Here is a 27,420-nt window from a genome sequence, read left to right on the forward strand (position 1 = left end):
ATGCAGCTCCTAGAAGCGCGTTTTGGGCCGTTTCGGAGCTAGGCACTAGGTGGGCACCTCCCGAGCAGGGAATGGGTGGGTTACTAGGGCCAGTGCACACAGGGCTTCTTCAGGCCAAATCCGCCTTCTTCGCGAAGGAGAAGACGTTTGGAGTTTGTTTCCAGCTGCGGAGACCACCAGCCAAGCAGCAGTGCCCACGGAGCCTGAGGCAGCCCAGCCCCTCCTTGGCCCTATGGGGAGCCGAGGCCTAGGTGAGAACTAGGCAAGCCCTGGGATCCTGAGCCAAGTCGCATTGGGGCTGAGGTTTGTTCCCCGAGCCCAGTTTCCCTTTGCAGAATGCAGCTCCAACAAGCGCGTTTTGGGCCGTTTCGGAGCTAGGCCCTATGTGGGGCCCTCCCGAGCTGGCTAGGGGTGGGTTGCTAGGGCCAGTGCACACAGGGCTTCTTCAGCCCACATCAGCCTTCTCCGCGAAGGAGAAGAGGTTTGGAGTTGGTTTCCAGCTGCGGAGACCACCAGCCAAGCAGCAGTGCCCACGGAGCCAGAGGCATCCCAGCCCCTCCTTGGCCCTATGGGGAACCGAGGGCTAGGTGAGAACTAGGCAAGAGCTGGGATCCTGAGCCAAGCCGCATGGGGGCTGAGGTTTGTTCCCCGAGCCCAGTTTCCCTTTGCAGAATGCAGCTCCTACAAGCGCGTTTTGTGCCTTTTCGGAGCTAGGCCCTAGGTGGGGCTCTCCCTAGCTGGCTAGGAGTGGGTTGCTAGGGCCAGGGCACACAGGGCTTCTTCAGGCCACATCAGCCTTCTCCGCAAAGGAGAAGACGTTTGGAGTTGGTTTCCAGCTGCAGAGACCACCAGCCAAACAACAGTGCCCACGGAGCCCGAGGCAGCCCAGACCCTCCTTGGCCCTATGGGGAGCCGAGGCCTAGAGGAGAACTAGGCAGGCGCTGAGATCCAGAGCCAAGCCGCATTGGGGCTGAGGTTTGTTCCCCGAGCCCAGTTCCCCTTTGCAGAATGCAGCTCCTACAAGCGCGTTTTGGGCCATTTCGGAGCTAGGCCCTAGGTGGGGCCCTCCCGAGCTGGCTATGGGTGGGTTGCTAGGGCCAGTTGACACAGGGCTTCTTCAGGCCAAATCCGCCTTCTCCGCAAAGGAGAAGACGTTTGGAGTTGGTATCCAGCTGTGGAGACCACCAGCCAAGCAGCATTGCCCACGGAGCCAGAGGCAGCCCAGCCCCTCCTTGGCCCTATGGGGAGCCGAGGGCTAGGTGAGATCTAGGCAAGCGGTGCAATCCTGAGCCAAGCAGCATTGGTGCTGAGGCTTGTTCCCCGAGCCCAGTTTCCCTTTGCAGAATGCAGCTCCAACAAGCGGGTTTTGGGCCGTTTCGGAGCTAGGCACTAGGTGGGCACCTTCCCGAGCAAGGAATGGGTGGGTTACTAGGGCCAGTGCACACAGGGCTTCTTCAGGCCAAATCCGCCTTCTCCGCGAAGGAGAAGATGTTTGGAGTTGGTTTCCAGCTGCGGAGACCACCAGCCAAGCAGCAGTGCCCACGGAGCCGGAGGCAGCCCAGCCCCTCCTTGGCCCTATGGGGAGCCGAGGCCTAGGTGAGAACTAGGCAAGCCCTTGGATCCTGAGCCAAGCCGCATTGCGGCTGAGGTTTGTTCCCCGAGCCCAGTTTCCCTTTGCAGAATGCAGCTCCAACAAGCGTGTTTTGGGCCGTTTCGGAGCTAGGCCCTAGGTGGGGCCCTCCCGAGCTGGCTAGGGGTGGGTTGCTACGGCCCATGCACACAGGGCTTCATTTGGCCAATTTAGACTTCTCCTCGAAGTGGAAGACGTTTGGAGTTGGTTTCCAGCTGCGGAGACCACCAGCCAAGCAGCAGTGCCCACGGAGCCAGAGGCAGCCCAGCCCCTCCTTGGCCCTAAGGGGAACCGAGGGCTAGGTGAGAACTAGGCAAGCGCTGGGATCCTGAGCCAAGCCTCATTGGGGCTGAAGTTTGTTCCCCGAGCCCGGTTCCCTTTGCAGAATGCAGCTCCTACAAGCGCGTTTTGGGCCGTTTCGGAGCTAGGCCCTAGGTGGGGCCCTCCCGAGCAGGCTATGGGTGGGTTGCTAGGGCCAGTTCACACAGGGCTTCTTCAGGCCACATCAGCCTTCTCCGGGAAGGAGAATTCGTTTGGAGTTGGTTTCCAGCTGCGGAGACCACCAGCCAAGCAGCACCGCCCACGGAGCCCGAGGCAGCCCAGCCCCTCCTTGGCCCTATGGGGAGCCGAGGCCTAGGTGAGAACTAGGCAAGCGCTGGGATCCTGAGCCAAGCCTCATTGGGGCTGAAGTTTGTTCCCCGAGCCCGGTTCCCTTTGCAGAATGCAGCTCCTACAAGCGCGTTTTGGGCCGTTTCGGAGCTAGGCCCTACCTGGGGCCCTCCCGAGCTGGCTATGGGTGGGTTGCTAGGGCCATTGCACACAGGGCTTCTTCAGCCCACATCAGCCTTCTCCGCGAAGGAGAAGACGTTTGGAGTTTGTTTCCAGCTGCGGAGACCACCAGCCAAGCAGCAGTGCCCACGGAGCCCGAGGCAGCCCAGCCGCTCCTTGGCCTTATGGGGAGCCGAGTTCTAGTTGAGAACTAGGCAAGCGCTGCGATCCTGAGCCAAGCCACATTGGGGCTGAGGTTTGTTCCCTGAGCCCAGTTTCCCTTTGCAGAATGCAGCTCCTACAAGCTCGTTTTGTGCCGCTTCGGAGCTAGGCCCTAGGTGGGGCCCTCCCGATCTGGCTAGGGGTGGGTTGCTAGGGCCAGTGCACACAGGGGTTCTTCAGCCCACATCAGCCTTCTCCGCGAAGGAGAACACGTTTGGAGTTGGTTTCCAGCTGCGGAGACCACCAGCCAAGCAGCAGTGCCCACGGAGCCAGAGACAGCAGAGACCCTCCTTGGCCCTATTGGGAGCCGAGGGCTAGGTGAGAACTAGGAAAGCGCTGCGATCCTGAGCCAAGCCGCATTGGGGCTGAAGTTTGTTCCCCGAGCCCAGTTTCCCTTTGCAGAATGCAGCTCCTACAAGCGCGTTTTGTGCCGTTTCGGAGCTAGGCCCTAGGTGGGGCCCTCCCTAGCTGGCTAGGAGTGGGTTGCTAGGGCCAGGGCACACAGGGCTTCTTCAGGCCACATCAGCCTTCTCCGCTAAGGAGAAGACATTTGGAGTTGGTTTCCAGCTGCGGAGACCACCAGCCAAAAAACAGTGCCCACGGAGCCCTAGGCATCCCAGACCCTCCTTGGCCCTATGGGGAGCCGAGGCCTAGAGGAGAACTAGGCAGGCGCTGAGATCCAGAGCCAAGCCGCATTGGGGCTGAGGTTTGTTCCCCGAGCCCAGTTCCCCTTTGCAGAATGCAGCTCCTACAAGCGCGTTTTGGGCCATTTCGGAGCTAGGCCCTAGGTGGGGCCCTCCCGAGCTGGCTATGGGTGGGTTGCTAGGGTCAGTTCACACAGGGCTTCTTCAGGCCACATCAGCCTTCTCCGGGAAGGAGAATTCGTTTGGAGTTGGTATCCAGCTGTGGAGACCACCAGCCAAGCAGCATTGCCCACGGAGCCAGAGGCAGCCCAACCCCTCCTTGGCCCTATGTGGAGCCGAGGGCTAGGTGAGATCTAGGCAAGCGGTGCAATCCTGAGCCAAGCAGCATTGGTGCTGAGGCTTGTTCCCCGAGCCCAGTTTCCCTTTGCAGAATGCAGCTCCAACAAGCGCGTTTTGGGCCGTTTCGGAGCTAGGCACTAGGTGGGCACCTCCCGAGCAGGGAATGGGTGGGTTACTAGGGCCAGTGCACACAGGGCTTCTTCAGGCCAAATCCGCCTTCTCCGCGAAGGAGAAGATGTTTGGAGTTGGTTTCCAGCTGCGGAGACCACCAGCCAAGCAGCAGTGCCCACGGAGCCGGAGGCAGCCCAGCCCATCCTTGGCACTATGGGGAGCCGAGGCCTAGGTGAGAACTAGGAAAGCGCTGCGATCCTGAGCCAAGCCGCATTGGGGCTGAAGTTTGTTCCCCGAGCCCAGTTTCCCTTTGCAGAATGCAGCTCCTACAAGCGCTTTTTGGGCCGTTTCGGAGCTAGGCCCTAGGTGGGGCCCTCCCGAGCTGGCTATGGGTGGGTTGCTAGGGCCAGTGCACACAGGGCTTCTTCAGCCCACATCAGCCTTCTCCGCGAAGGAGAAGACGTTTGGAGTTGGTTTCCAGCTGCGGAGACCACCAGCCAAGCAGCAGTGCCCACGGAGCCAGAGGCAGCCCAGACCCTCCTTGGCCCTATGGGGAGCCAAGGGCTAGGTGAGAACTAGGCAGGCGCTGGGATCCTGAGCCAAGCCGCATTGGGGCTGAGGTTTGTTCCCCGAGCCCAGTTCCCCTTTGCAGAATGCAGCTCCTACAAGCGCGTTTTGTGCCGTTTCGGAGCTAGGCCCTAGGTGGGGCCCTCCCTAGCTGGCTAGGAGTGGGTTGCTAGGGCCAGGGCACACAGGGCTTCTTCAGGCCACATCAGCCTTCTCCGCTAAGGAGAAGACATTTGGAGTTGGTTTCCAGCTGCGGAGACCACCAGCCAAAAAAAAGTGCCCACGGAGCCCTAGGCATCCCAGACCCTCCTTGGCCCTATGGGGAGCCGAGGCCTAGAGGAGAACTAGGCAGGCGCTGGGATCCAGAGCCAAGCCGCATTGGGGCTGAGGTTTGTTCCCCGAGCCCAGTTCCCCTTTGCAGAATGCAGCTCCTACAAGCGCGTTTTGGGCCATTTCGGAGCTAGGCCCTAGGTGGGGCCCTCCCGAGCTGGCTATGGGTGGGTTGCTAGGGTCAGTTCACACAGGGCTTCTTCAGGCCACATCAGCCTTCTCCGGGAAGGAGAATTCGTTTGGAGTTGGTATCCAGCTGTGGAGACCACCAGCCAAGCAGCATTGCCCACGGAGCCAGAGGCAGCCCAGCCCCTCCTTGGCCCTATGTGGAGCCGAGGGCTAGGTGAGATCTAGGCAAGCGGTGCAATCCTGAGCCAAGCAGCATTGGTGCTGAGGCTTGTTCCCCGAGCCCAGTTTCCCTTTGCAGAATGCAGCTCCAACAAGCGCGTTTTGGGCCGTTTCGGAGCTAGGCACTAGGTGGGCACCTCCCGAGCAGGGAATGGGTGGGTTACTAGGGCCAGTGCACACAGGGCTTCTTCAGGCCAAATCCGCCTTCTCCGCGAAGGAGAAGATGTTTGGAGTTGGTTTCCAGCTGCGGAGACCACCAGCCAAGCAGCAGTGCCCACGGAGCCGGAGGCAGCCCAGCCCCTCCTTGGCACTATGGGGAGCCGAGGCCTAGGTGAGAACTAGGCAAGCCCTGGGATCCTGAGCCAAGCCGCATTGGGGCTGAGGTTTGTTCCCCGAGCCCAGTTTCCCTTTGCAGAATGCAGCTACTTCAAGCGCGTTTTGGGCCGTTTCGGAGCTAGGCCCTACCTGGGGCCCTCCCGAGCTGGCTAGGGGTGGGTTGCTAGGGCCAGTGCACACAGGGCTTCTTCAGCCCACATCAGGCTTCTCCGCGAAGGAGAAGAGGTTTGGAGTTGGTTTCCAGCTGCGGAGACCACCAGCCAAGCAGCAGTGCCCACGGAGCCAGAGGCAGCCCAGCCCCTCCTTGGCCCTATGGGGAACCGAGGGCTAGGTGAGAACTAGGCAAGAGCTGGGATCCTGAGCCAAGCCGCATGGGGGCTGAGGTTTGTTCCCCGAGCCCAGTTTCCCTTTGCAGAATGCAGCTCCTACAAGCGCGTTTTGTGCCGTTTCGGAGCTAGGCCCTAGGTGGGGCCCTCCCTAGCTGGCTAGGAGTGGGTTGCTAGGGCCAGGGCACACAGGGCTTCTTCAGGCCACATCAGCCTTCTCCGCGAAGGAGAAGACATTTGGAGTTGGTTTCCAGCTGTGGAGACCACCAGCCAAACAACAGTGCCCACGGAGCCCGAGGCAGCCCAGACCCTCCTTGGCCCTATGGGGAGCCGAGGCCTAGAGGAGAACTAGGCAGGCGCTGAGATCCAGAGCCAAGCCGCATTGGGGCTGAGGTTTGTTCCCCGAGCCCAGTTTCCCTTTGCAGAATGCAGCTCCTACAAGAGCGTTTGGTGCCGTTTCGGAGCTAGGCCCTAGGTGGGGCCCTCCCGAGCTGGCTATGGGTGGGTTGCTAGGGCCAGTGCACACAGGGTTTCTTCAGCCCACATCAGCCTTCTCCGCGAAGGAGAAGACGTTTGGAGTTGGTTTCCAGCTGCGGAGACCACCAGCCAAGCAGCAGTGCCCACGGAGCCAGAGGCAGCCCAGACCCTCCTTGGCCCTATGGGGAGCCAAGGGCTAGGTGAGAACTAGGCAGGCGCTGGGATCCTGAGCCAAGCCGCATTGGGGCTGAGGTTTGTTCCCCGAGCCCAGTTCCCCTTTGCAGAATGCAGCTCCTACAAGCGCGTTTTGTGCCGTTTCGGAGCTAGGCCCTAGGTGGGGCCCTCCCTAGCTGGCTAGGAGTGGGTTGCTAGGGCCAGGGCACACAGGGCTTCTTCAGGCCACATCAGCCTTCTCCGCTAAGGAGAAGACATTTGGAGTTGGTTTCCAGCTGCGGAGACCACCAGCCAAAAAACAGTGCCCACGGAGCCCTAGGCATCCCAGACCCTCCTTGGCCCTATGGGGAGCCGAGGCCTAGAGGAGAACTAGGCAGGCGCTGAGATCCAGAGCCAAGCCGCATTGGGGCTGAGGTTTGTTCCCCGAGCCCAGTTCCCCTTTGCAGAATGCAGCTCCTACAAGCGCGTTTTGGGCCATTTCGGAGCTAGGCCCTAGGTGGGGCCCTCCCGAGCTGGCTATGGGTGGGTTGCTAGGGTCAGTTCACACAGGGCTTCTTCAGGCCACATCAGCCTTCTCCGGGAAGGAGAATTCGTTTGGAGTTGGTATCCAGCTGTGGAGACCACCAGCCAAGCAGCATTGCCCACGGAGCCAGAGGCAGCCCAGCCCCTCCTTGGCCCTATGTGGAGCCGAGGGCTAGGTGAGATCTAGGCAAGCGGTGCAATCCTGAGCCAAGCAGCATTGGTGCTGAGGCTTGTTCCCCGAGCCCAGTTTCCCTTTGCAGAATGCAGCTCCAACAAGCGCGTTTTGGGCCGTTTCGGAGCTAGGCACTAGGTGGGCACCTCCCGAGCAGGGAATGGGTGGGTTACTAGGGCCAGTGCACACAGGGCTTCTTCAGGCCAAATCCGCCTTCTCCGCGAAGGAGAAGATGTTTGGAGTTGGTTTCCAGCTGCGGAGACCACCAGCCAAGCAGCAGTGCCCACGGAGCCGGAGGCAGCCCAGCCCCTCCTTGGCACTATGGGGAGCCGAGGCCTAGGTGAGAACTAGGAAAGCGCTGCGATCCTGAGCCAAGCCGCATTGGGGCTGAAGTTTGTTCCCCGAGCCCAGTTTCCCTTTGCAGAATGCAGCTCCTACAAGCGCTTTTTGGGCCGTTTCGGAGCTAGGCCCTAGGTGGGGCCCTCCCGAGCTGGCTATGGGTGGGTTGCTAGGGCCAGTGCACACAGGGCTTCTTCAGCCCACATCAGCCTTCTCCGCGAAGGAGAAGACGTTTGGAGTTGGTTTCCAGCTGCGGAGACCACCAGCCAAGCAGCAGTGCCCACGGAGCCAGAGGCAGCCCAGACCCTCCTTGGCCCTATGGGGAGCCAAGGGCTAGGTGAGAACTAGGCAGGCGCTGGGATCCTGAGCCAAGCCGCATTGGGGCTGAGGTTTGTTCCCCGAGCCCAGTTCCCCTTTGCAGAATGCAGCTCCTACAAGCGCGTTTTGTGCCGTTTCGGAGCTAGGCCCTAGGTGGGGCCCTCCCTAGCTGGCTAGGAGTGGGTTGCTAGGGCCAGGGCACACAGGGCTTCTTCAGGCCACATCAGCCTTCTCCGCTAAGGAGAAGACATTTGGAGTTGGTTTCCAGCTGCGGAGACCACCAGCCAAAAAAAAGTGCCCACGGAGCCCTAGGCATCCCAGACCCTCCTTGGCCCTATGGGGAGCCGAGGCCTAGAGGAGAACTAGGCAGGCGCTGGGATCCAGAGCCAAGCCGCATTGGGGCTGAGGTTTGTTCCCCGAGCCCAGTTCCCCTTTGCAGAATGCAGCTCCTACAAGCGCGTTTTGGTCCATTTCGGAGCTAGGCCCTAGGTGGGGCCCTCCCGAGCTGGCTATGGGTGGGTTGCTAGGGTCAGTTCACACAGGGCTTCTTCAGGCCACATCAGCCTTCTCCGGGAAGGAGAATTCGTTTGGAGTTGGTATCCAGCTGTGGAGACCACCAGCCAAGCAGCATTGCCCACGGAGCCAGAGGCAGCCCAGCCCCTCCTTGGCCCTATGTGGAGCCGAGGGCTAGGTGAGATCTAGGCAAGCGGTGCAATCCTGAGCCAAGCAGCATTGGTGCTGAGGCTTGTTCCCCGAGCCCAGTTTCCCTTTGCAGAATGCAGCTCCAACAAGCGCGTTTTGGGCCGTTTCGGAGCTAGGCACTAGGTGGGCACCTCCCGAGCAGGGAATGGGTGGGTTACTAGGGCCAGTGCACACAGGGCTTCTTCAGGCCAAATCCGCCTTCTCCGCGAAGGAGAAGATGTTTGGAGTTGGTTTCCAGCTGCGGAGACCACCAGCCAAGCAGCAGTGCCCACGGAGCCGGAGGCAGCCCAGCCCCTCCTTGGCACTATGGGGAGCCGAGGCCTAGGTGAGAACTAGGCAAGCCCTGGGATCCTGAGCCAAGCCGCATTGGGGCTGAGGTTTGTTCCCCGAGCCCAGTTTCCCTTTGCAGAATGCAGCTCCTTCAAGCGCGTTTTGGGCCGTTTCGGAGCTAGGCCCTACCTGGGGCCCTCCCGAGCTGGCTAGGGGTGGGTTGCTAGGGCCAGTGCACACAGGGCTTCTTCAGCCCACATCAGGCTTCTCCGCGAAGGAGAAGAGGTTTGGAGTTGGTTTCCAGCTGCAGAGACCACCAGCCAAGCAGCAGTGCCCACGGAGCCAGAGGCAGCCCAGCCCCTCCTTGGCCCTATGGGGAACCGAGGGCTAGGTGAGAACTAGGCAAGAGCTGGGATCCTGAGCCAAGCCGCATGGGGGCTGAGGTTTGTTCCCCGAGCCCAGTTTCCCTTTGCAGAATGCAGCTCCTACAAGCGCGTTTTGTGCCGTTTCGGAGCTAGGCCCTAGGTGGGGCCCTCCCTAGCTGGCTAGGAGTGGGTTGCTAGGGCCAGGGCACACAGGGCTTCTTCAGGCCACATCAGCCTTCTCCGCGAAGGAGAAGACATTTGGAGTTGGTTTCCAGCTGTGGAGACCACCAGCCAAACAACAGTGCCCACGGAGCCCGAGGCAGCCCAGACCCTCCTTGGCCCTATGGGGAGCCGAGGCCTAGAGGAGAACTAGGCAGGCGCTGAGATTCAGAGCCAAGCCGCATTGGGGCTGAGGTTTGTTCCCCGAGCCCAGTTCCCCTTTGCAGAATGCAGCTCCTACAAGAGCGTTTGGTGCCGTTTCGGAGCTAGGCCCTAGGTGGGGACCTCCCGAGCTGGCTAGGTGTGGGTTGCTATGGCCAGGGCACACAGGGCTTCTGCAGGCCACATCAGCCTTCTCCGCGAAGGAGAAGACGTTTGGAGTTGGTTTCCAGCTGCGGAGACCACCAACCAAGCAGCAGTGCCCTCGGAGCCCGAGGAAGCCCAGCCCCTCCTTGGAATTATGGGGAGCATAGGCCTAGTTGAGAACTAGGCAAGCGCTACGATCCTGAGCCAAGCCGCATTGGGGCTGAGGTTTGTTCCCCGAGGCCATTTTCCCTTTGAAGAATGCAGCTCCTACAAGCGCGTTTTGGGCCGTTTCGGATCAAGGCCCTACCTGGGTCCATCCCGAGCTGGCTAGGGGTAGGTTGCTAGGGCCAGTGCACACAGGGCTTCTTCAGGCCACATCAGCCTTCTCCGCGAAGGAGAAGACGTTTGGAGTTGGTTTCCAGCTGCGGAGACCACCAGCCAAGCAGCAGTGCCCACGGAGCCAGAGGCAGCCCAGCCCCTCCTTGGCCCTATGGGGAGCCGAGGGCTAGGTGAGAACTAGCCAAGCGCTGCCATCCTGAGCCAAGAAACATTGTGGCTGAGGTTTGTTCCCCGAGCCCAGTTCCCCTTTGCACAATGCAGCTCCTACAAGCGCGTTTTGGGCCGCTTAGCAGCTAGGCCCTAGGTGGGGCCCTCCCGAGCTGGCTAGGGGTGGGTTGCTAGGGCCAGTGCACACAGGGCGTCTTCAGGCCACATCAGCCTTCTCCGCGAAGGAGAAGACGTTTGGAGTTGGTTTCCAGCTGCGGAGACCACCAGCCAAGCAGCAGTGCCCACGGAGCCAGAGACAGCCCAGACCCTCCTTGTCCCTATGGGGAGCCGAGGGCTAGGTGAGAACTAGGCAGGCGCTGGGATCCTGAGCCAAGCCGCATTGGGGCTGAGGTTTGTTCCCCGAGCCCAGTTTCCCTTTGCAGAATGCAGCTCCTACAAGCGCGTTTTGGGCCGTTTCGGATTAGGCCATTGGTGGGGCACTCCCGAGCTGGCTAGGGGTGGGTTGCTAGGGCCAGTGCACACAGGGCTTCTTCAGGCCACATCAGCCTTCTCCGCGAAGGAGAACACGTTTGGAGTTGGTTTCCAGCTGCGGAGACCACCAGCCAAGCAGCAGTGCCCACGGAGCCCGAGGCAGCCCAGCCCTTCCTTGGCCCTATGGGGAGCCGAGGGCTAGGTGAGAACTAGGCAAGCGCTGGGATCCTGAGCCAAGCCGCATTGGGTCTGAGGTTTGTTCCCCGAGCCCAGTTTCCCTTTGCAGAATGCAGCTCCAACAAGCACGTTTTGGGCCGTTTCGGATTAGGCCCTAGGTGGGACCCCCCCGAGCTGGCTAGGGTTGGATTGCTAGGGCCAGTGCACACAGGGCTTCTTCAGGCCACATCAGCCTTCTCCGCGAAGGAGAAGACATTTGGAGTTGGTTTCCAGCTGCGGAGACCACCAGCCAAGCAGCAGTGCCCCGGAAGCCAAAGACAGCCCAGACCCTCCTTGGCCCTATGGGGAGCCGAGGGCTACGTGAGAACTAGGCAGGCGCTGGGATCCTGAGCCAAGCCGCATTGGGGCTGAGGTTTGTTCCCTGAGCCCAGTTTCCCTTTTCAGAATGCAGCTCCTACAAGCGCATTTTGGGCCGCTTCGGATTAGGCCATAGGTGGGGTACTCCCGAGCTGGCTAGGGGTGGGTTGCTAGGGACAGTGCACACAGGGCTTCTTCAGGCCACATCAGCCTTCTCCGCGAAGGAGAAGACGTTTGGAGTTGGTTTCCAGCTGCGGAGACCACCAGCCTAGCAGCAGTGCCCACGGAGCCAGAGGCAGCCCAGACCCTCCTTGGCCCTATGGGGAGCCGAGGGCTACGTGAGAACTAGGCAGGCGCTGGGATCCTGAGCCAAGCCGCATTGGGGCTGAGGTTTGTTCTCCGAGCCCAGTTTCCCTTTGCAGAATGCAGCTCCTACAAGAGCGTTTGGTGCCGTTTTGGAGCTAGGCCCTAGGTGCGTCCCTCCCGAGCTGGCTAGGTGTTGGTTGCAAGGGCCAGTGCACACAGGGCTTCTTCGGGCCACATCAGCCTTCTCCGCGAAGGAGAAGACGTTTGGAGTTGGTTTCCAGCTGCGGAGACCTCCATCCAAGCAGCAGTGCCCACGGAGCCAGAGGCAGCCCAACCATTCCTTGGCCCTATGGGGAGCCGAGGGCGAGGTGAGAACTAGGCAAGCGCTGCGATCCTGAGCCAAGCCACATTGGGGCTGAGATTTGTTCCCTGAGCCCAGTTTCCCTTTGCAGAATGCAGCTCCTACAAGCGCGTTTTGTGCCGTTTCGGAGCAAGGCCCTACCTGGAGCCCTCCCGAGCTGGCTAGGGGTGGGTTGCTAGGGCCAGTGCACACAGGGCTTCTTCAGGCCACATCAGCCTTCTCCGCGAAGAAGACGTTTGGAGTTGGTTTCCAGCTGCGGAGACCACCAGCCAAGCAGCAGTGCCCACGGAGCCAGATGCAGCCCAGCCACTACTTGGACCTATGTGGAGCCGAGGGCTAGGTGAGAACTAGGAAAGCGCTGGGATCCTGAGCCAAGCCGCATGGGGGCTGAGGTTTGTTCCCCAAGCCCAGTTTCCCTTTGCAGAATGCAGCTCCTACAAGCGTGTTTTGGGCCGTTTCGGAACTAGGCCCTAGGTGGGGCCCTCCCGAGCTGGCTAGGGGTGGGTTGCTAGGGCCAGTGCACACAGGGCTTCTTCAGGCCACATCAGCCTTCTCCGCGAAGGAGAAGATGTTTGGAGTTGGTTTCCAGCTGCGGAGACCAACAGCCAATCAGCAGTGCCCATGGAGCCCGAGGCAGCCAAGCCCCTCCTTGGCCCTATGGGGAGCCGAGGGCTAGGTGAGAACTAGGCAAGCGCTGGGATCCTGAGCCAAGCCGCATTGGGGCTGAGGTTTGTTCCCCGAGCCCAGTTTCCCTTTGCAGAATGCAGCTCCTACAAGCGCGTTTTGGGCCGTTTCGGAGCAAGGCCCTACCTGGGGCCCTCCCGAGATGGCTAGGGGTGGGTTGCTAGGGCCAGTGCACACAGGGCTTCTTCAGGCCACATCAGCCATCTCCGCGAAGGAGAAGACGTTTGGAGTTGGTTTCCAGTTGCGGAGACCACCAGCCAAGCAGCAGTGCCCACAGAGCCAGATGCAGCCCAGCCCCTACTTGGACCTATGTGGAGCCAAGGGCTAGGTGAGAACTAGGCAAGCGATGGGATCCTGAGCCAAGCCGCACTGGGGCTGAGGTTTGTTCCCCGAGCCCAGTTTCCCTTTGCAGAATGCAGCTCCTACAAGTGCGTTTTGGGCCGTTTCGGAGCTAGGCCCTAGGTGGAGCCCTCCCGAGCTGGCTAGGGGTGAGTTGCTAGGGCCAGTGCACACAGGGCTTCTTCAGGCCACATCAGCCTTCTCCGCGAAGGAGAAGACGTTTGGAGTTGGTTTCCAGTTGCGGAGACCACCAGCCAAGCAGCAGTGCCCCGGGAGCCAAAGACAGCCCAGACCCTCCTTGGCCCTATGAGCAGCTAAGGGCTACGTGAGAACTAGGCAGGCGCTGGGATCCTGAGCCAAGCCGCATTGGGGCTGAGGTTTGTTCCCCGAGCCCAGTTTCCTTTTGCAGAATGCAGCTCCTACAAGCGCGTTTTCGGCCGATTCGGAGCTATGCCCTAGGTGGGGCCTACCCGAGCTGGCTAGGGGTGGGTTGCTAGGGCCAGTGCACACAGGGCTTCTTCAGGCCACATCAGCCTTCTCCGCGAAGGAGAAGACGTTTGGAGTTGGTTTCCAGCTGCGGAGACCACCAGCCAAGCAGCAGTGCCCACGGAGCCCGAGGCACCCCAGCCCCTCCTTGGCCTTATGGGGAGCCGAGGGCTAGGTGAGAACTAGGCACGCGCTGGGATCCTGAGCCAAGCCGCATGGGGGCTGAGGTTTGTTCCCCGAGCCCAGTATCCCTTTGCAGAATGCAGCTCCTACAAGTGCGTTTTGGGCCGTTTCGGAGCAATGCCCTACCTGGGGCCCTCCCGAGATGGCTAGGGGTGGGTTGCTAGGGCCAGTGCACACAGGGCTTCTTCAGGCCACATCAGCCTTCTCCGCGAAGGAGAAGACGTTTGGAGTTGGTTTCCAGCTGCGGAGACCACCAGCCAAGCAGCAGTGCCCCGGCAGCCAAAGACAGCCCAGACCCTCCTTGGCCCTATGGGGAGCCGAGGGCTACGTGAGAACTAGGCAGATGCTGGTATCCTGAGCCAAGCCGCATTGGGGCTGAGGTTTGTTCCCCGAGCCCAGTTTCCCTTTGCAGAATGCAGCTCCTAGAAGCGCGTTTTGGGCCGTTTCAGATTAGGCCCTAGGTGGGGCCCTCCCCAGCTGGCTAGGGGTGGGTTGCTAGGGCCAGTGCACACAGGGCTTCTTCAGGCCACATCAGCCTTGCCTGTGAAGAAGACGTTTGGAGTTGGTTTCCAGCTGCGAAGAGCACCAGCCAAGCAGCAGAGCCCACGGAAGCCGAGGCAGCCCAGACCCTCCTTGGCCCTATGGGGAGCCGAGGGCTACGTGAGAACTAGGCAGGCGCTGGGATCCTGAGCCAAGCCGCATTGGGGCTGAGGTTTGTTCCCCGAGCCCAGTTTCCCTGTGCAGAATGCAGCTCCTACAAGCGCATTTTGGGCCGTTTCGGTCAAGGCCCTACCTTGAGCCCTCCCGAGCTGGCTAGGGGTGGGTTGCTAGGGCCAGTGCACACAGGGCTTCTTCAGGCCACATCAGCCTTCTCCGCGAAGTAGAAGACGTTTGGAGTTGGTTTCAGGCTGCGGAGACCACCAGCCAAGCAGCAGTGCCCCGGCAGCCAAAGACAGCCCAGACCCTCCTTGGCCTTATGGGGAGCCGAGGGCTACGTGAGAACTATGCAGGCGCTGGGATCCTGAGCCAAGCCGCATTGGGGCTGAGGTTTGTTCCCCGAGCCCAGTTTCCCTTTGCAGAATGCAGCTGCTACAAGCGCGCTTGGGGCCGTTTCGAATTAGGCCCTAGGTGGGGCCCTCCCGAGCTGGCTAGGGGTGGGTTGCTAGGGCCAGTGCACACAGGGCTTCTTCAGGCCACATCAGCCTTCTCGGTGAAGGAGAAGACGTTTGGAGTTGGTTTCCAGCTGTGGAGACCACCAGCCAAGCAGCAGTGCCCCGGGAGCCAAAGACAGCCCAGACCCTCCTTGGCCCTATGAGCAGCTAAGGGCTACGTGAGAACTAGGCAGGCGCTGGGATCCTGAGCCAAGCCGCATTGGGGCTGAGGTTTGTTCCCCGAGCCCAGTTTCCTTTTGCAGAATGCAGCTCCTACAAGCGCGTTTTCGGCCGATTCGGAGCTATGCCCTAGGTGGGGCCTACCCGAGCTGGCTAGGGGTGGGTTGCTAGGGCCAGTGCACACAGGGCTTCTTCATGCCACATCAGCCTTCTCCGCGAAGAAGACGTTTGGAGTTGGTTTCCAGCTGCGGAGCCCACCAGCCAAGCAGCAGTGCCCACGGAGCCCGAGGCACCCCAGCCCCTCCTTGGCCTTATGGGGAGCCGAGGGCTAGGTGAGAACTAGGCACGCGCTGGGATCCTGAGCCAAGCCGCATGGGGGCTGAGGTTTGCTCCCCGAGCCCAGTTTCCCTTTGCAGAATGCACCTCCTAGAATCGCGTTTTGGGCCGTTTCGTAGCAAGGCCATACCTGGGGCCCTCCCGAGATGGCTAGGGGTGGGTTGCTAGGGCCAGTGCACACAGGGCTTCTTCAGGCCACATCAGCCTTCTCCGCGAAGGAGAAGACGTTTGGAGTTGGTTTCCAGCTGCGGAGACCACCAGCCAAGCAGCAGTGCCCCGGCAGCCAAAGACAGCCCAGACCCTCCTTGGCCCTATGGGGAGCCGAGGGCCAGGTGAGAACTAGGCAGGCGCTGGGATCCTGATCCAAGCCGCATTGGGGCTGAGGTTTGTTCCCCGAGCCCAGTTTCCCTTTGCAGAATGCAGCTCCTAGAAGCGCGTTTTCGGCCGTTTCAGATTAGGCCCTAGGTGGGGCCCTCCCGAGCTGGCTAGGGGTGGGTTGCTAGGGCCAGTGCACACAGGGCTTCTTCAGGCCACATCAGCCTTGTCTGTGAAGAAGACGTTTGGAGTTGGTTTCCAGCTGCGAAGAGCACCAGCCAAGCAGCAGAGCCCACGGAAGCCGAGGCAGCCCAGACCCTCCTTGGCCCTATGGGGAGCCGAGGGCTACGTGAGAACTAGGCAGGCGCTGGGATCCTGAGCCAAGCCGCATTGGGGCTGAGGTTTGTTCCCCGAGCCCAGTTTCCCTGTGCAGAATGCAGCTCCTACAAGCGCATTTTGGGCCGTTTCGGAGCTAGGCCCTAGGTGGGGCCCTCCCGAGCTGGCGATGGGTGAGTTGCTAGGGCCAGTGCACACAGGGCTTCTTCAGGCCACATCAGCCTTCTCCGCGAAGGAGAAGACGTTTGGAGTTGGTTTCCAGTTACGGAGACCACCAGCCAAGCAGCAGTGCCCATGGAGTCCGAAGCAGCCCAGACACTCCTTGGCCCTCTGCGGAGCCGAGGACTAGGTGAGAAGTAGGCAAGCGCTGGGATCCTGAGCCAAGCCGCATTGGGGCTGAGGTTTGTTCGCCGAGCCCAGTTTCCCTTTGCAGAATGCAGCTCCTACAAGAGCGTTTTCGGCCACTTCGGAGCTAGGCCCTAGGTGGGGCCCTCCCGAGCTGGCGATGGGTGAGTTGCTAGGGCCAGTGCACACAGGGCTTCTTCAGGCCACATCAGCCTTCTCCGCGAAGGAGAAGACGTTTGGAGTTGGTTTCCAGTTACGGAGACCACGAGCCAAGCAGCAGTGCCCATGGAGTCCGAAGCAGCCCAGACACTCCTTGGCCCTCTGCGGAGCCGAGGACTAGGTGAGAAGTAGGCAAGCGCTGGGATCCTGAGCCAAGCCGCATTGGGGCTGAGGTTTGTTCCCCGAGCCCAGTTTCCCTTTGAAGAATGCAGCTCCTACAAGAGCGTTTTCGGCCACTTCGAAGCTAGGCCCTAGGTGGGGCCCTCCAGAGCTGGCTAGGGGTGGGTTGCTAAGGCCAGTGCACACAGGGCTTCTTCAGGCCACATCAGCCTTCTCCGTGAAGGAGAAGACGTTTGGAGTTGGTTTCCAGCTGCGGAGACCACCAGCCAAGCAGCAGTGCCCCGGGAGCCAAAGACAGCCCAGACCCTCCTTGGCCCTATGGGTTGCCGAGGGCTACGTGAAACTAGGCAGGCGCTGGGATCCTGAGCCAAGCCGCATTGGGGCTGAGGTTTGTTCCCCGAGCCCAGTTTCCCTTTGCAGAATGCAGCTCCTACAAGCGCGTTTTGGGCCGTTTCGGAGCTAGGTCCTACCTGGGGCCCTCCCGAGCTGGCTAGGGGTGTGTTGCTAGGGCCAGTGCACACAGGGCTTCTTCAGGCCACATCAGCCTTCTCCGCGAAGGAGAAGACCTTTGGAGTTGGTTTCCAGCTGCGGAGACCACCAGCTAAGCAGCAGTGCCCAGGCAGCCAAAGGCAACCCGGACCCTCCTTGGCCCTATGGGGAGCCGAGGGCTACGTGAGAACTAGGCAGATGCTGGTATCCTGAGCCAAGCCGCATTGGGGCTGAGGTTTGTTCCCCGAGCCCAGTTTCCCTTTGCAGAATGCAGCTCCTAGAAGCGCGTTTTGGGCCGTTTCAGATTAGGCCCTAGGTGGGGCCCTCCCGAGCTGGCTAGGGGTGGGTTGCTAGGGCCAGTGCACACAGGGCTTCTTCAGGCCACATCAGCCTTGTCTGTGAAGAAGACGTTTGGAGTTGGTTTCCAGCTGCGAAGACCACCAGCCAAGCAGCAGTGCCCACGGAAGCCGAGGCAGCCCAGCCCCTCCTTGGCCCTATGGGGAGCCGAGGGCTACGTGAGAACTAGGCAGGCGCTGGGATCCTGAGCCAAGCCGCATTGGGGCTGAGGTTTGTTCCCCGAACCCAGTTTCCCTGTGCAGAATGCAGCTCCTACAAGCGCGTTTTGGGCCGTTTCGGAGCTAGGCCCTAGGTGGGGCCCTCCCGAGCTGGCGATGGGTGAGTTGCTATGGCCAGTGCACACAGGGCTTCTTCAGGCCACATCAGCCTTCTCCGCGAAGGAGAAGACGTTTGGAGTTGGTTTCCAGTTACGGAGACCACCAGCCAAGCAGCAGTGCCCATGGAGTCCGAAGCAGCCCAGACACTCCTTGGCCCTCTGCGGAGCCGAGGACTAGGTGAGAAGTATCCAAGCGCTGGGATCCTGAGCCAAGCCGCATTGGGGCTGAGGTTTGTTCCCCGAGCCCAGTTTCCCTTTGCAGAATGCAGCTCCTACAAGAGCGTTTTCGGCCACTTCGGAGCTAGGCCCTAGGTGGGGCCCTCCAGAGCTGGCTAGGGGTGGGTTGCTAGGGCCAGTGCACACAGGGCTTCTTCAGGCCACATCAGCCTTCTCGGTGAAGGAGAAGACGTTTGGAGTTGGTTTCCAGCTGCGGAGACCACCAGCCAAGCAGCAGTGCCCCGGCAGCCAAAGACAGCCCAGACCCTCCTTGGCCCTATGGGTTGCCGAGGGCTACGTGAAACTAGGCAGGCGCTGGGATCCTGAGCCAAGCCGCATTGGGGCTGAGGTTTGTTCCCCGAGCCCAGTTTCCCTTTGCAGAATGCAGCTCCTACAAGCGCGTTTTGGGCCGTTTCGGAGCTAGGCCCTACCTGGGGCCATCCCGAGCTGGCTAGGGGTGGGTTGCTAGGGCCAGTGCACACAGGGCTTCTTCAGGCCACATCAGCCTTCTCCGCGAAGGAGAAGACGTTTGGAGTTGGTTTCCAGCTGCGGAGACCACCAGCCAAGCAGCAGTGCCCACGGAGCCCGAGGCAGCGCAGACCCTCCTTGGCCCTATGAGGATCCTAGACCTAGGTGAGAAGTAGGCAAGCGCTGGGATTCTGAGCCAAGCCGCATTGGGGCTGAGGTTTGTTCCCCGAGCCCAGTTTCCCTGTGCAGAATGCAGCTCCTACAAGCGCGTTTTGGGCCGTTTCGGAGCTAGGCCCTAGGTGGGGCCCTCCCGAGCTGGCGATGGGTGAGTTGCTAGGGCCAGTGCACACAGGGCTTCTTCAGGCCACATCAGCCTTCTCCGCGAAGGAGAAGACGTATGGAGTTGGTGTCCAGTTACGAAGACCACCAGCCAAGCAGCAGTGCCCATGGAGTCCGAAGCAGCCCAGACACTCCTTGGCCCTCTGCGGAGCCGAAGGCTAGGTGAGAAGTAGGCAAGCGCTGGGATCCTGAGCCAAGCCGCATTGGGGCTGAGGTTTGTTCCCCGAGCCCAGTTTCCCTTTGCAGAATGCAGCTCCTAGAAGCGCGTTTTGGGCCGTTTCGGAGCTAGGCCCTAGGTGGGGCCCTCCCGAGCTGGCTAGGGGTGGGTTGCTAGGGACAGTGCACACAGGGCTTCTTCAGGCCACATCAGCCTTCTCCGCGAAGGAGAAGACGTTTGGAGTTGGTTTCCAGCTGCGGAGACCACCAGCCAAGCAGCAGTGCCCCGGGAGCCAAAGACAGCCCAGACCCTCCTTGGCCCTATGGGTTGCCGAGGGCTACGTGAGAACTAGGCAGGCGCTGGGATCCTGAGCCAAGCCGCATTGGGGCTGAGGTTTGTTCCCCGAGCCCAGTTTCCCTTTGCAGAATGCAGCTCCTACAAGCGCGTTTTGGGCCGTTTCGGAGCTAGGCCCTACCTGGGGCCCTCCCGAGCTGGCTAGGGGTGGGTTGCTAGGGCCAGTGCACACAGGGCTTCTACAGGCCACATCAGCCTTCTCCGCGAAGGAGAAGACGTTTGGAGTTGGTTTCCAGCTGCGGAGACCACCAGCCAAGCAGCAGTGCCCCGGCAGCCAAAGACAGCCCAGACCCTCCTTGGCCCTAAGGGGAGCCGAGGGCTACGTGAGAACTAGGCAGGCGCTGGGATCCTGAGCCAAGCCGCATTGGGGCTGAGGTTTGTTCCCCGAGCCCAGTTTCCCTTTGCAGAATGCAGCTCGTACAAGCGTGTTTTTGGCCGCTTCGGAGCTAGGCCCTAGGTGGGGCCCTCCAGAGCTGGCTAGGGGTGGGTTGCTAGGGCCAGTGCACACAGGGCTTCTTCAGGCCACATCAGCCTTCTCCGTGAAGGAGAAGACTTTTGGAGTTGGTTTCCAGCTGCGGAGACCACCAGCCAAGCAGCAGTGCCCCGGGAGCCAAAGACAGCCCAGACCCTCCTTGGCCCTATGGGGAGCCGAGGGCTACGTGAGAACTAGGCAGGCGCTGGGATCCTGAGCCAAGCCCCATTGGGGCTGAGGTTTGTTCCCCGAGCCCAGTTTCCCTTTGCAGAATGCAGCTCCTACAAGCGCGTTTTGGGCCGTTTCGGAGCTAGGCCCTACCTGGTGCCCTCCCGAGCTGGCTAGGGGTGGGTTGCTAGGGCCAGTGCACACAGGGCTTCTTCAGGCCACATCAGCCTTCTCCGCGAAGGAGAAGATGTTTGGAGTTGGTTTCCAGCTGCGGAGACCACCAGCCAAGCAGCAGTGCCCACGGAGCCAGAGGCAGCCCAGACCCTCCATGGCCCTATGGGGAGCCGAGGCCTAGATGAGAACTAGGCAAGCGCTGCGATCCTGAGCCAGGCCGCATTGGGGCTGAGGTTTGTTCCCCGAGCCCAGTTTCCCTTTGCAGAATGCAGCTCCTAGAAGCGGGTTTTGGGCCGTTTCGGAGCTAGGCCCTAGGAGGGGCCCTCCCGAGCTGGCTAGGGGTGGGTTGCAAGGGCCAGTGCACACAGGGCTTCTTCAGGCCACATCAGCCTTCTCCGCGAAGGAGAACACGTTTGGAGTTGGTTTCCAGCTGCGGAGACCACCAGCCAAGCAGCAGTGCCCATGGAGTCCGAGGCAGCCCAGCCCCTCCTTGGCCCTATGGGGAGCCGAGGGCTAGGTGAGAACTAGGCAAGCGCTGGGATCCTGAGCCAAGCCGCATTGGGGCTGAGGTTTGTTCCCCGAGCCCAGTTTCCCTTTGCAGAATGCAGCTCCAACAAGCGCGCTTTGGGCCGTTTCGGATTAGGCCCTAGGTGGGGCCCTCCCGAGCTGGCTAGGGGTGGGTTGCTAGGGCCAGTGCACACAGGGCTTCTTCAGGCCACATCAGCCTTCTCGGTGAAGGAGAAGACGTTTGGAGTTGGTTTCCAGCTGCGGAGACCACCAGCCAAGCAGCAGTGCCCCGGGAGCCAAAGACAGCCCAGACCCTCCTTGGCCCTATGAGCAGCTAAGGGCTACGTGAGAACTAGGCAGGCGCTGGGATCTTGAGCCAAGCCGCATTGGGGCTGAGGTTTGTTCCCCAAGCCCATTTTCCTTTTACAGAATGCAGCTCCTACAACTGCGTTTTCGGCCGATTCGGAGCTATGCCCTAGGTGGGGCCGACCCGAGCTGGCCTTGGGTGGGTTGCTAGGGCCAGTGCACACAGGGCTTCTTCAGGCCACATCAGCCTTCTCCGTGAAGGAGAAGACGTTTGGAGTTGGTTTCCAGCTGCGGAGACCACCAGCCAAGCAGCAGTGCCCACGGAAGCCGAGGCAGCCCAGCCCCTCCTTGGCCCTATGGGGAGCCGAGGGCTACGTGAGAACTAGGCAGGCGCTGGGATCCTGAGCCAAGCCGCATTGGGGCTGAGGTTTGTTCCCCGAGCCCAGTTTCCCTTTGCAGAATGCAGCTCCTAGAAGCGCGTTTTGGGCCGTTTCGGAGCTAGGCCCTAGGTGGGGCCCTCCCGAGCTGGCGATGGGTGAGTTGCTAGGGCCAGTGCACACAGGGCTTCTTCAGGCTACATCAGCCTTCTCCGCGAAGGAGAAGACGTTTGGAGTTGGTTTCCAGTTACGGAGACCACCAGCCAAGCAGCAGTGCCCATGGAGTCCGAAGCAGCCCAGACACTCCTTGGCCCTCTGCGGAGCCGAGGACTAGGTGAGAAGTAGGCAAGCGCTGGGATCCTGAGTCAAGCCGCATTGGGGCTGAGGTTTGTTCCCCGAGCCCAGTTTCCCTTTGCAGAATGCAGCTCCTACAAGCGCGTTTTCGGTCACTTCGGAGCTAGGCCCTAGGTGGGGCCCTCCAGAGGTAGCTAGGGGTGGGTTGCTAGGGCCAGTGCACACAGGGCTTCTTCAGGCCACATCAGCCTTCTCCGTGAAGGAGAAGACGTTTGGAGTTGGTTTCCAGCTGCGGAGACCACCAGCCAAGCAGCAGTGCCCCGGGAGCCAAAGGCAGCCCAGACCCTCCTTGGCCCTATGGGGAGCCGAGGGCTACGTGAGAACTAGGCAGGCGCTGGGATCCTGAACCAAGCCGCATTGGGGCTGAGGTTTGTTCCCCGAGCCCAGTTTCCCTTTGCAGAATGCAGCTCCTACTAGCGCGTTTTGGGCCGTTTCAGATTAGGCCCTAGGTGGGGCCCTCCCGAGCTGGCTAGGGGTGGGTTGCTAGGGCCAGTGCACACAGGGCTTCTTCAGGCCACATCAGCCTTCTCCGCGAAGGAGAAGACGTTTGGAGTTGGTTTCCAGCTGCGGAGACCACCAGCCAAGCAGCAGTGCCCCGGCAGCCAAAGACAGCCCAGACCCTCCTTGGCCCTAAGGGGAGCCGAGGGCTACGTGAGAACTAGGCAGGCGCTGGGATCCTGAGCCAAGCCGCATTGGGGCTGAGGTTTGTTCCCCGAGCCCAGTTTCCCTTTGCAGAATGCAGCTCGTACAAGCGTGTTTTTGGCCGCTTCGGAGCTAGGCCCTAGGTGGGGCCCTCCAGAGCTGGCTAGGGGTGGGTTGCTAGGGCCAGTGCACACAGGGCTTCTTCAGGCCACATCAGCCTTCTCCGTGAAGGAGAAGACTTTTGGAGTTGGTTTCCAGCTGCGGAGACCACCAGCCAAGCAGCAGTGCCCCGGGAGCCAAAGACAGCCCAGACCCTCCTTGGCCCTATGGGGAGCCGAGGGCTACGTGAGAACTAGGCAGGCGCTGGGATCCTGAGCCAAGCCCCATTGGGGCTGAGGTTTGTTCCCCGAGCCCAGTTTCCCTTTGCAGAATGCAGCTCCTACAAGCGCGTTTTGGGCCGTTTCGGAGCTAGGCCCTACCTGGTGCCCTCCCGAGCTGGCTAGGGGTGGGTTGCTAGGGCCAGTGCACACAGGGCTTCTTCAGGCCACATCAGCCTTCTCCGCGAAGGAGAAGATGTTTGGAGTGGGGTTCCAGCTGCGGAGACCACCAGCCAAGCAGCAGTGCCCACGGAGCCAGAGGCAGCCCAGACCCTCCATGGCCCTATGGGGAGCCGAGGCCTAGATGAGAACTAGGCAAGCGCTGCGATCCTGAGCCAGGCCGCATTGGGGCTGAGGTTTGTTCCCCGAGCCCAGTTTCCCTTTGCAGAATGCAGCTCCTAGAAGCGGGTTTTGGGCCGTTTCGGAGCTAGGCCCTAGGAGGGGCCCTCCCGAGCTGGCTAGGGGTGGGTTGCAAGGGCCAGTGCACACAGGGCTTCTTCAGGCCACATCAGCCTTCTCCGCGAAGGAGAACACGTTTGGAGTTGGTTTCCAGCTGCGGAGACCACCAGCCAAGCAGCAGTGCCCATGGAGTCCGAGGCAGCCCAGCCCCTCCTTGGCCCTATGGGGAGCCGAGGGCTAGGTGAGAACTAGGCAAGCGCTGGGATCCTGAGCCAAGCCGCATTGGGGCTGAGGTTTGTTCCCCGAGCCCAGTTTCCCTTTGCAGAATGCAGCTCCAACAAGCGCGCTTTGGGCCGTTTCGGATTAGGCCCTAGGTGGGGCCCTCCCGAGCTGGCTAGGGGTGGGTTGCTAGGGCCAGTGCACACAGGGCTTCTTCAGGCCACATCAGCCTTCTCGGTGAAGGAGAAGACGTTTGGAGTTGGTTTCCAGCTGCGGAGACCACCAGCCAAGCAGCAGTGCCCCGGGAGCCAAAGACAGCCCAGACCCTCCTTGGCCCTATGAGCAGCTAAGGGCTACGTGAGAACTAGGCAGGCGCTGGGATCTTGAGCCAAGCCGCATTGGGGCTGAGGTTTGTTCCCCAAGCCCATTTTCCTTTTACAGAATGCAGCTCCTACAACTGCGTTTTCGGCCGATTCGGAGCTATGCCCTAGGTGGGGCCGACCCGAGCTGGCCATGGGTGGGTTGCTAGGGCCAGTGCACACAGGGCTTCTTCAGGCCACATCAGCCTTCTCCGTGAAGGAGAAGACGTTTGGAGTTGGTTTCCAGCTGCGGAGACCACCAGCCAAGCAGCAGTGCCCACGGAAGCCGAGGCAGCCCAGCCCCTCCTTGGCCCTATGGGGAGCCGAGGGCTACGTGAGAACTAGGCAGGCGCTGGGATCCTGAGCCAAGCCGCATTGGGGCTGAGGTTTGTTCCCCGAGCCCAGTTTCCCTTTGCAGAATGCAGCTCCTACAAGCGCGTTTTGGGCCGTTTCGGAGCTAGGCCCTAGGTGGGGCCCTCCCGAGCTGGCGATGGGTGAGTTGCTAGGGCCAGTGCACACAGGGCTTCTTCAGGCTACATCAGCCTTCTCCGCGAAGGAGAAGACGTTTGGAGTTGGTTTCCAGTTACGGAGACCACCAGCCAAGCAGCAGTGCCCATGTAGTCCGAAGCAGCCCAGACACTCCTTGGCCCTCTGCGGAGCCGAGGACTAGGTGAGAAGTAGGCAAGCGCTGGGATCCTGAGTCAAGCCGCATTGGGGCTGAGGTTTGTTCCCCGAGCCCAGTTTCCCTTTGCAGAATGCAGCTCCTACAAGCGCGTTTTCGGTCACTTCGGAGCTAGGCCCTAGGTGGGGCCCTCCAGAGGTAGCTAGGGGTGGGTTGCTAGGGCCAGTGCACACAGGGCTTCTTCAGGCCACATCAGCCTTCTCCGTGAAGGAGAAGACGTTTGGAGTTGGTTTCCAGCTGCGGAGACCACCAGCCAAGCAGCAGTGCCCCGGGAGCCAAAGGCAGCCCAGACCCTCCTTGGCCCTATGGGGAGCCGAGGGCTACGTGAGAACTAGGCAGGCGCTGGGATCCTGAACCAAGCCGCATTGGGGCTGAGGTTTGTTCCCCGAGCCCAGTTTCCCTTTGCAGAATGCAGCTCCTACTAGCGCGTTTTGGGCCGTTTCAGATTAGGCCCTAGGTGGGGCCCTCCCAAGCTGGCTAGGGGTGGGTTGCTAGGGCCAGTGCACACAGGGCTTCTTCAGGCCACATCAGCCTTCTCCGCGAAGGAGAAGACGTTTGGAGTTGGTTTCCAGCTGCGGAGACCACCAGCCAAGCAGCAGTGCCCACGGAGCCCGAGGCAGCGCAGACCCTCCTTGGCCCTATGAGGATCTTAGGCCTAGGTGAGAAGTAGGCAAGCGCTGGGATCCTGAGCCAAGCCGCATTGGGGCTGAGGTTTGTTCTCCGAGCCCAGTTTCCCTTTGCAGAATGCAGCTCCTACAAGCGCGTTTTCGGCCGCTTCGGAGCTAGGCCCTATGTGGGGCCCTCCCGAGCTGGCTAGGCGTGAGTTGCTAGGGTCAGTGCACACAGGGCTTCTTCAGGCCACATCAGCCTTCTCCGCGAAGGAGAAGACGTTGGGAGTTGGTTTCCAGCTGCGGAGACCACCAGCCAAGCAGCAGTGCCCACGGAGCCAGAGGCAGCCCAGCCCCTACTTGGCCCTATGTGGAGCCGAGGGCTAGGTGAGAACTAGGCAAGCGCTGCGATCCTGAGCCAAGCCGCATTGGGGCTGAGGTTTGTTCCCCGAGCCCAGTTTCCCTTTGCAGAATGCAGCTCCTAGAAGCGCGTTTTGGGCCGTTTCAGATTAGGCCCTAGGTGGGGCCCTCCCGAGCTGGCTAGGGGTGGGTTGCTAGGGACAGTGCACACAGGGCTTCTTCAGGCCACATCAGCCATCTCCACGAAGGAGAAGACGTTTGGAGTTGGTTTCCAGCTGCGGAGACCACCAGCCAAGCAGCAGTGCCCACGGAGCCAGAGGCAGCCCAGACCCTCCTTGGCCCTATGAGGATCTTAGGCCTAGGTGAGAACTAGGCAAGCGCTGGGATCCTGAGCCAAGCCGCATTGGGGCTGAGGTTTGTTCCCCGAGCCCAGTTTCCCTTTGCAGAATGCAGCTCCTACAAGCACGTTTTGGGCCGTTTCGGAGCTAGGCCCTAGGTGGAGCCCTCCTGAGCTGGCGATGGGTGAGTTGCTAGGGCCAGTGCACACAGGGCTTCTTCAGGCCACATCAGCCTTCTCTGCGAAGGAGAAGACGTTTGGAGTTGGTTTCCAGTTGCGGAGACCACCAGCCAAGCAGCAGTGCCCACGGAGCCAGAGGCAGCCCAGCCCCTCCTTGGCCAATGGGGAGCCGAGGGCTACGTGAGAACTAGGCAGGCGCTGGGATCCTGAGCCAAGCCGCATTGGGGCTGAGGTTTGTTCCCCAAGCCCGGTTTCCCTTTGCAGAATGCAGCTCCTACAAGCGCGTTTTGGGCCGTTTCGGAGCTAGGCCCTAGGTGGCGCCCTCCCGAGCTGGCTAGGGGTGGGTTGCTAGGGCCAGTGCACACAGGGCTTCTTCAGGCCACATCAGCCATCTCCGCGAAGGAGAAGACGTTTGGAGTTGGTTTCCAGCTGCGGAGACCACCAGCCAAGCAGCAGTGCCCACGGAGCCAGAGGCAGCCCAGCCCCTACTTGGCCCTATGTGGAGCCGAGGGCTAGGTGAGAACTAGGCAAGCGCTGGGAACCTGAGCCAAGCCGCATTGGGGCTGAGGTTTGTTCCCCGAGCCCAGTTTCCCTTTGCAGAATGCAGCTCCTACAAGCGGGTTTTCGGCCGCTTCGGAGCTAGGCCCTAGGTGGGGCCCTCCCGAGATGGCTAGGGGTGGGTTGCTAGGTCCAGTGCACACAGGGCTTCTTCAGGCCACATCAGCCTTCTCCGTGAAGGAGAAGACGTTTGGAGTTGGTTTCCAGCTGCGGAGACCACCAGCCAAGCAGCAGTGCCCCGGGAGCCAAAGACAGCCCAGACCCTCCTTGGCCCTATGGGGAGCCGAGGGCTACGTGAGAACTAGGCAGGCGCTGGGATCCTGAGCCAAGCCGCATTGGGGCTGAGGTTTGTGCCCCGAGCCCAGTTTCCCTTTGCAGAATGCAGCTCCTACAAGCGCGTTTTTTGCCGTTTCGGAGCTAGGCCCTAGGTGGGGCCCTCCCGAGCTGGCTAGGGGTGGGTTGCTAGGGCCAGTGCACACAGGGCTTCTTCAGGCCACATCAGCCTTCTCCGTGAAGGAGAAGACTTTTGGAGTTGGTTTCCAGCTGCGGAGACCACCAGCCAAGCAGCAGTGCCCCGGGAGCCAAAGACAGCCCAGACCCTCCTTGGCCCTATGGGGAGCCGAGGGCTACGTGAGAACTAGGCAGGCGCTGGGATCCTGAGCCAAGCCGCATTGGGGCTGAGGTTTGTTCCCCGAGCCCAGTTTCCCTTTGCAGAATGCAGCTCCTACAAGCGCGTTTTGGGCCGTTTCGGAGCTAGGCCCTACCTGGTGCCCTCCCGAGCTGGCTAGGGGTGGGTTGCTAGGGCCAGTGCACACAGGGCTTCTTCAGGCCACATCAGCCTTCTCCGCGAAGGAGAAGACGTTTGGAGTTGGTTTCCAGCTGCGGAGACCACCAGCCAAGCAGCAGTGCCCACGGAGCCAGAGGCAGCCCAGACCCTCCATGGCCCTATGGGGAGCCGAGGCCTAGGTGAGAACTAGGCAAGCGCTGCGATCCTGAGCCAGGCCGCATTGGGGCTGAGGTTTGTTCCCCGAGCCCAGTTTCCCTTTGCAGAATGCAGCTCCTAGAAGCGGGTTTTGGGCCGTTTCGGAGCTAGGCCCTAGGAGGGACCCTGCCGAGCTGGCTAGGGGTGGGTTGCTAGGGCCAGTGCACACAGGGCTTCTTCAGGCCACATCAGCCTTCTCCGCGAAGGACAACACGTTTTTTAGTTGGTTTCCAGCTGCGGAGACCACCAGCCAAGCAGCAGTGCCCATGGAGTCCAGGGCAGCCCAGCCCCTCCTTGGCCCTATG

The sequence above is a fragment of the Sus scrofa genome, chromosome 3 (assembly GCF_054392235.1).
Source record: "Sus scrofa isolate SSC_HxYL_T2T_F1_AM1 chromosome 3, Sscrofa_HxYL_maternal_Yorkshire_Landrace_v2.0, whole genome shotgun sequence".
Classification (NCBI taxonomy): Eukaryota; Metazoa; Chordata; class Mammalia; order Artiodactyla; family Suidae; genus Sus; species Sus scrofa.